At 41.7% G+C, this 8,934-nt stretch overlaps 1 pseudogene; it reads left to right on the top strand.

The window, feature by feature from the left end:
- LOC108515430 (histone H2A.Z pseudogene) overlaps positions 1 to 2,404 on the top strand; it is a 6,867-nt pseudogene extending 4,463 nt beyond the window's left edge.
- The last annotated feature ends 6,530 nt before the right edge of the window (positions 2,405 to 8,934 follow it).

Genomic DNA, 8,934 nt, shown 5'->3' with positions numbered 1-8,934 from the left:
AACAGAAGACTGTCTAAAGGATGCCTGGATTCCTTGTTATCTCAGGACTCTAAATACTCTAACAGCTGTCCAGTGTTGGTGATTCCAGTGGACTGTATCTCTGTGAAAAACACAATTTTGCCTTTTTGTAATTCTATTTGAGCAAGTTGGAAGTTTAATTAGCTTTCCAACCAACCAAATTTCTGCATTCGAGTCTTAACCATATTTAAGTGTTACTGTGGCTTCAAAGAAGCTATTGATTCTGAAGTAGTGGGTTTTGATTGAGTTGACTGTTTTTAAAAAACTGTTTGGATTTTAATTGTGATGCAGAAGTTATAGTAACAAACATTTGGTTTTGTACAGACATTATTTCCACTCTGGTGGATAAGCTCAATAAAGGTCATATCCCCCCCAAAAAATTATATATATATATAGATATAGATATATAGATAGATAATAGAAAAATACATAGATATATATATATAGTTTCTTGTTAGAAGAGCACTGTAGCAAAACTCCTAAGCCCAGTTACTTACCTTGTTATTGTCTAGTCATAGCCAACCCCATATGATCATCTTAGAGCCTCCTTTGGCAGGCATAGGAATCCCTGTGGCTTATAACATTCTCTGGCTGATAACATTGACTTTTCTGTTCTTCTCAGGAATTATGTAATTAGATGGATTAAGATTATCTCTAGAGTCTCTTCTGGCACTATGATTTGATTTTGTTTTCTTCTGTGAGGTAGAATAATATTATTTTCAGACACAAAAAAAATAAAAATACAGCAAAACTGCCTTTGAAATTTGTAATTCCTTGGTATCAAAAGATGATGGAACAGGAAGTTCTAAGCCCTTATCTCCCCACAGAAACAATGAAATACTTAACAATGATAAGTAACAATGATATGCAGAGCAAAATACCTTTATACATATTACAGATTGCAGTTAAGAAGTACCCTCTGATGAGCAAAAATACTGATATCGGCCACACTGAAATGAGTTGGAAGAGCAATTTTACTTTACCATCAGCCCCTCCCCCAAGTTGGCACAGATCTGTGCTGGGAGAAATTGCCTCAGCTTGTGGATGCTCCGTTTAGGAGCAAAAAGAGAGTGGAGCATATATTCATCATTCCTGGCATTTTGTTTGGCCCAGTGCCCAAAGGACTTCTTTCTGCCCTGCCTCACTCAGAACACTCAGAGAATGAGAATAGTTCAAATTCCTAGGGGAAGTCAAGAATAAAGAAAAGAGGTGAGTAGTTCACCACAGCTGGCACAATTCTGCAAGATTGGGAAAAGATACATAATCCTTAAACATCTTCCCCAGGAGGGAAGGAGGGAAGTGAAGTATACATAGCCCTAGAAAAAAATGAGAGGCTCCCAAAATCTCTAGCTAGGCTGATTGGTGAAGGGCTTTCCATGTTGAACTCAGGCCTAACGAATGGGAGAGGTGGACATTTCTTCAAATATACAGACACCAACACAAAGCTACAAGAAATACAATGAGTTGGACAACTATGACACAAACAAAGAAGAAAGAAAAGCACTAGCAACTGGACTTAAGAAAAGAGAGATCTGTGAATTGCCTGACAATTGAAAATTATCATTTCATAGAAACTCAATGAGTTATATATGGCAATGCAGATAAACAACTAAATGAAATCATAAAAATAAAACATAAACAAAATGAGAATATCAAAAACTATAAAAAAGAACCAAACAGAAATTCTAAAGATAAAGAATATAAAAATTGAACTAAAAGTTTTACTAGAGGGACTAAACAGCAGACTAGATCAAGCAGAAGAAAGGCTCAGTAATTTTTGAATACATGTCATTTAAAATTATCCAGTCAGGCTGGGCATGGTGGCTCATACCTGTAACCCCAGCACTTTGGAAGGTTGAGGCAGGTGGATCTCCTGAGTTCGGGAGTTTGAGATCATCCTCAGCAACATGGTGAAATCCTGTCTCTACCAAAAATACAAAAAATTAGCCAGGCATGGTGGTGCCTCTGTGAGGCTGGTAAGGACTGGAAAGGTAAGGCTGGAAAGGACTCCGGAAAGGCCAAGACAAAGGCGGTTTCCCGCTCGCAGAGAGCCGGCTTGCAGTTCCCAGTGGGCCATATTCATCGACACCTGAAATCTAGGACGACCAGTCATGGACGTGTGGGCGCGACTGCCGCTGTGTACAGCACAGCCATCCTGGAGTACCTCACCGCAGAGGTACTTGAACTGGCAGGAAATGCATCAAAAGACTTAAAGGTAAAGCCTATTACCCCTTGTCACTTGCAACTTGCTATTCGTGGAGATGAAGAATTGGATTCGCTCATCAAGGCTACAATTGCTGGTGGTGGTGTTATCTGGCTGGTAACATTTAAGTGTTACTGTGGCTTCAAAGAAGCTATTGATTCTGAAGTAGTGGGTTTTGATTGAGTTGACTGTTTTTAAAAAACTGTTTGGATTTTAATTGTGATGCAGAAGTTATAGTAACAAACATTTGGTTTTGTACAGACATTATTTCCACTCTGGTGGATAAGCTCAATAAAGGTCATATCCCAAACTAGTTGTGTATTAAATTGGCTTGATTGTAATAGGAATTTGTTATGAATATCTAGCAGCAATAACTAAGCACATTTCTTTGTGACTGAACTGTCAAATCTAGATCAACAACGCGAGATAGACCAAGTATATATTTTTAATGTTATATAATAAGCTACTAAAGTTTTAATTTAAAAAGTTGGCAGGAGCTGGAGTGGGACCATTTCAGTTTGTGCATTGACTTTGCTTGCTGTGTGATAGTACTGCACTAGTATGCTGTTAATGTGGTGGACTTGGGGAGGGAGAGAATAGGTAGGAATGTCCTGTATATCCACATAATGAACTCCGAATTTAAACTCTGAAGCTAATAGTGCTACGTGCTAGGCCCTACTTTGAAGTCTGAAATTGTTAAGCACTCAGTAACATCATTGGGGATATACTATCTCCATTTTATTGAAGAGAAGCAGGGTTTCTTATTTGAAAGTACCGAGTTCTGGTGGTAGTTAGAATTAACAGCTTGGCTCACAGCATTTTGTAAAAATTGTTACCTTGTTGGGTTGAGCAGATCGTTTCCACAGTTTGTCATGTTTTTTTAAAAAAAAACTGCACATAACATTCCCCCCCACCCTCACCGTGAAGACTAACATGACACCATACTTCCAAGTGGTAATATTCCAAATGGGAAGGAAAAGGTGAAATCAAAAGTTTGCTTTTGTTAGGGCAACACTTGAGGGGCTGATTCCTCCCTTGTTTTGGATACACAGGATNAAAAAAGAAAGAAGAAAAAGAAAGAAGAAAGAAAGAAAAAAGAAAGAAAGGAAGGGAGGGAGGGAGGGAAAGAGAAAGAAAGAAAGAGAAAAAAGAGAAAGAAGAAATGAAAGAGAAGGAAGGAAGGAAGGGAGGGAGGGAGGGAGGGAGGGAGGGAAGGAAATGGAATGGAGAAAAAAAGTAGAAAAACAAAGAAGGAAGGTTGGTTGAAAACTTCTAAATCTGGAGAGGGAAATCGTCATCCAGACTAATGAAGTTCAAAAGATCCCAAACAGCAAAACCACACCAAGACACAATATAATCAAATTTTCAAACATGAAAGAGAATCCTGAAGGCAGCAAAAGAAAAGTGACTCATGATGTACAATGCAGCCTCCATAAGCCCATCAGCAGATTTTCCAGAAGAAACTTGCAGACTAGGAAGGAGTGCAATGATGTATTCCAAGTGCTAGGGGAGTTTGTTATTTTTCCCCAAGATATCAGATTGGAGGCATTGTTAGCTTGCCTCTGCCACTTGGAAAGACAAAATAGTGTGTAGAGATTCACACATGAACTTTCTTCCAAGAAGCAAACACAAGAACGTAATAAGAAAATTGAAAGTCACAGACTATTGAAAGAACCACTGGGCTGTAGCTTACACTGTGAGCCAACTAGAAAACTGGAAGTCCCCAGAATGTGAGAAGGGGATAGACTACCTCTGGAACATACACTCCCATTGGGAAACCTGGCAATCCAGGCCATGGAGAAAGATCTTAACTCTACCAAGTGCTGGGGCTGACTTAGTGAGTGGTGGGGAGTGTATGAGAAGAATTGGCATTAGGACAGGCTTTGTATTCATTTTCAGTCTCCAGCAGGGATGCAGGGAAGCCATTCCTGATCCTACCTCACAGCGGACCTTGCAGAAATCTACCAGCTAACTCAGGTGGTGGTCACAGGTAGAAAGAAGCTCCCAACTGAGATCCATGATATGATCTTCAGTGGAGACAAACCCCCTTGGCCAGAACTGAGGTTTGAGTGGGAAGTGTGCTGCAGCTACAAGCACAGGAGCTGGGCGCCCCTGCTTCACAGGCAAACAAGGAGAGGCATGGCCTAAAAACCATGGTTGCTGTCTCCTTGGGGGAAGAAATATGACCTGGGGCAGTTTTGAGTTCTGAGCACAGTCTATGTGGAACCTAGCTAGCTGCTGCTAGTGGAATGCTGCAAGTGTGAGACTGGCCTTGCCTAGTGAGTGGGAGCTGGGTGGAGCTTACGCCCACCTTCTACTCTCCAGTCTCCATGTGGACTCTACTGCACAGTAGAGGCAACTGTGCTCTTCCCTGGAACATTACTCTGGTGGCTAGAGAACTGCTCTACAGTCACCAATGGGACCACTGCTTTTGCTCACATGTGGAGAGCAGAGCGCAGACTTGCCTGACCCAACTCCCATCTGCCTTTGCCCTTCCAACTACCCTGGCAGCTTAACACAAAGGACAAAAACCTTTGTGGGTTCTGTGTGGCCCCATCCATTTCCTAAGTCACCAGAGTACGTCTTCTGGATAACATAAGGCAAACACAAATCCCTCTGCTACCACTGCAGCTGGTGCTCCTTTACAAGCGCCACCTCCTGGCTGGAGGCCAAGTGCCACAGTTCATTACAGTCTCTACAGGCACAATGATGGTGTGCAGGATGGAGAAAATTTGTGTGTGACCTCAGCTATCACCATTTCCTGTATCATCCTCACTAACCAAGAGGTCCTGAGTCTGTCCACGTGACCAGTTCCTTACTAATACAACTGACATTTGAGAAAGCCAACAATACAGTAAGGCAACTTGTATTCAAGGAAGCTCACAAACTCTATGTCACTCCGCTGCCACCCTTTTCAGAGCTGGCGCTGATACCAACTGCTGGGCACCCTGAATACAGATCACATCACTGGACCCCTTACAGACATTCCCCAACACCGCTCTGGAGTGTGGCAGCCCCACTGGGCAGCTAGACCCAGAAGAGCAGCAACATTCATAGTAGTCTGGCTCTAAGGGACTCCCACTCCTAGGGGAAGAGGAAGTGCGCCACATCAAGGGAGCACCTCTTAGGACAAAAAAAAAAAAAAAAAATCTAGGCCTTGAGGTATGGTAGGCCTTGAGTTCTAGAATTTTCTACTTGTGGGAAGTTTCTTTCAGCAGAGGCAGAAGTGCAGTGCTGGGCTCAGTGGAGAAAATCTGCAGCTCCACTCCAGCAATGAGGCAGTCCTGGTGCTCCTGAAAGGTCTTGGAGAATGGGACTTCTTTTCCCCTCATCCATTACTGCAGATACAGCTAGGGCTCCTCCCACAGGAGCTTGGCATGGATGTGTCTGTAGACAGCCTTTCTGGAACACTTCAGGGTGTCCGCAACCTCACAAGAAGAGTGCCTTCCAGGTGCAGGCTTGCATCAGGGCTAGAGTCACACTCCCTCTCTACATGGAACATCGGCATTCTTGCAAATGAAAAGAGGTGCCTGCCTGCTCTGAATAGCCATGACACTGCATCAGGAGTGTGACTGCCAGGTGGATTGCCTTCCTACTGAAGTGAAAGGGGAGCTGAGGTGGCTCTGTCCCTTCCCCTGAAAAGACCTTAGTGCATTTCACAAAGAGCTCCCCCAGCTGTCTCTATCAAGGCTGGGACCTCTGCCCACAATTGGGTATTGGGTTTTCCAACCTGCGTTAACCACAGCTGGTTTTAACCCATGGATACCTCCCCTCCTGGACTGAAGCCTGAACTTTTCAACCCAGTAAATAAAATGCTGGGGGAACATAAATAAACAAAGTACCTACCACTGGAGAATGAGATAAGCTTCAAGAGACCTCTGCCATTCCAATCACACAGGACACAGTGAACCTGCACACAAACTAAGCACATTACTACTACAACCAGCATCTGAAAAGCCACCATACAAAGACTCTATATAACCAAGGAACTCGTTTAGAGTCTCCACCCCTGAAAGAACCCAGAGCTGAACTAGATTACCATAAACTAAAAACATTAAAGTAACATCCTCAAGGGGGAAATTTTTTTTTAAATCACAGTCAAATACAAAAGAACCTGGGTCCTCACATTTAACCCTCTATCTTGAGCACACTATGGAAAATTAGCTCATTGGATTAGCTAGTTAAGATCTTGGAAAGGACAAAGACTTGTTGAGACGTGGGACCAATTGGTTTTGAATAGTCATGTGACACAGTGGGAAAAGGCTGGGGAAAATGGCATTAAACCTGGATAACTAGGTGAAAGGAGAGAGGGGATTGCTTGAGGAGGGCACTGCACCCTAGGAGTGGACGGGACAGGCTGACACAGGCTGGTGTGTGTAGTGCGTGTGTTCTTTCTCACACCAGATAGTGAGCCACTGAATATCAGGCCCTGTGTCTTACACACCTTCGTATTCCTTGCTGTGATCTACACACAGCAGTACTGCACATACTGCATGTAAGTTAGTTGAGGTCCTGAAAAGGGAATATCCTAAAAAAGACTCTGATAAAAGGAGAAAGATGGGAGAATTCTGAGATAGAGCGGTGGGAGAGGGGTCAATTTTGAAACAAGAAGAAAGGGAAAGGCCTTAATAAAAGAATGGAAGAGAAAGAAAAAGAACTGACAATGACAGAAATAGAGGTAGAGCAGAGACTGAGATCTGGAAGAGTCAGTTAGTAGTGGACAAAGAGAGAGAAAGCAAGGAGAGTGTAGATGTGGTTGCTGGATCAGTGTGCCCCTTAGACTGTTGCCTCAGAGGGGATAGAAATGGAACGCACAGCAAATAGTTGTCACTCATGGTGCTTAATCTGTATGAAACCTTTTACCTCCATCATAACATCTACTTTTTAAAATATCTTATGAAGCAGCTATTATCTACATTGTAGAGATTAGAAAACTGGCGCTCAAAGAGGTGAAGTAATTTGCCCTTATAGCAAATGCATTAAACTGAGCTTTACCAGATTCCAAATCCAGTGCTCTTACCGGTGACAAGTGGACAGTGAATTGCTGCCAGACCCATGCGTCCAGATTCTGCTCTGGTGGAGAGAATTGACAATGCTGTCTGAATACAGCTCTGAGAGTACCTCCTGAGAGTAGTGCAGGGATTTTTGTGACTTACAGCTTTCTCCTCGTGCTAAGAATCCTATACAGTAAAGAGCAAGGCCATCAGAGTAAGACATTGGAGCTTTGACTCTGCCAGTTACATGTGACCTTTGACTTGAGCACTTGGTCACTCTGCATCTATTTTATTATCAGAAAAAGAAGGATCTGAGAGGACCTATTTCATTGCATTGGCTGCAGAGAAGCCAGCGTTTGTAAAGTTCTTAGCACATAGCCTGCTCAACACAGGGCCACTACAAATATTATAAACTTTTACCCCCATAGTCTATAGAAGGAAGTCAATAGGCTCTGTGGGGGCTGCAGGTTTGGGAAGGGAACATAAACACCTGAGTTTAGGTCAGAGCACAGTGAATAAGACCAAATTAAAGGGAAAATATGTGGAATGCTGTAGCCAGTTTGGGTTTTGGGATAGACCAAGAAAATGTGTTTGACAAAGTAGGAAGAGTCAAAGTAGATATTGAGAGATATCTAATCTAATCTTGTGGGAGAGGTTGGAAAGTGCCTCTTCCAATTATATTGTGGCCAGACAGAATACAGTGGGTGGGATCCTTAAATGCTTCTCCTCTTTTTCTTATTGTATTGTGTCTGACTTCTTTAGCTCAACATTTTATTTGTAAAATTTACCCCTGCTGTTGGGGGCAGTTTTGGTTGATTTTAATTTCTGCGTAATATCCCATTATAGAATATGCCATAATTTGTGTATTTATCCATTCTTATGTTGATGGACATTTGGATTGTGTATAAATTTGGCTGTTATGAATAATATTTCTATGAAAATATTTGTGCATGCATTTTAAGTGGACACATATTTAGAAATGGACTGCTAAGTCATAGGTTGTGTATCTTCAATTTAGTAGATAAGGCCAAAAGTTTTTCAATCCAGTAGTATCAATTGATGTTCCTGTTATGGTGTAAGAGGATTCCAGTTTTTCCATATCCTTACAAACAATTGATATTGTAAGTCTTTTTAAATTTTAGACAGTTTAGGTGGTGATTAGTGGTATCTAATTGTGAATTATAGATTTACAGTTTTTACTTATTTGAAATATAATTTGCCTATAAAACTCATCTTTTTATAAGTGCACAGTTCAATAATGAGTTTTGACAAATGTATTCAGTCATATAATACCACTACAATCAAGATATAGAATGTGTCCTTTAATACAAAATTCCCTCCCTTTCCTTGGCAGTAAGTTCCCTTCCCTCATATCTATGACCGTGCAACCACTGCTAGGACTGAATGTTTGTGCTCCCTTAACATTCATATGTTGAAATTCTAACTCCCAAGGTGATCATGTTAAAAGGGGCCTTTGGAAGGTGATTAAAACATAAATGGATTAGTCCCCTTATAAAAAAAACCCCAGAGACATCCCTTGTCCCTTCCACCATGTGAAGGTACAGCAAGAAGACATCAACTATGAAGCAGAAAGTAAGCCCTCACTACACAATAAATCTGCTAGCACCTTGATCTTAGACTTCCCAGGCTCCAGAACTGTGAGAAATTAATTTCTGTTGCTTATAAACTACTCCATTTGTGGCATTTTGTTATAGTAGC

Source organism: Rhinopithecus bieti, unplaced genomic scaffold (assembly GCF_001698545.2).
Source record: "Rhinopithecus bieti isolate Rb0 unplaced genomic scaffold, ASM169854v2 scaffold_34317, whole genome shotgun sequence".
NCBI classification, from domain to species: Eukaryota; Metazoa; Chordata; class Mammalia; order Primates; family Cercopithecidae; genus Rhinopithecus; species Rhinopithecus bieti.
This window is presented reverse-complemented; position numbering and strand designations above follow the sequence as displayed.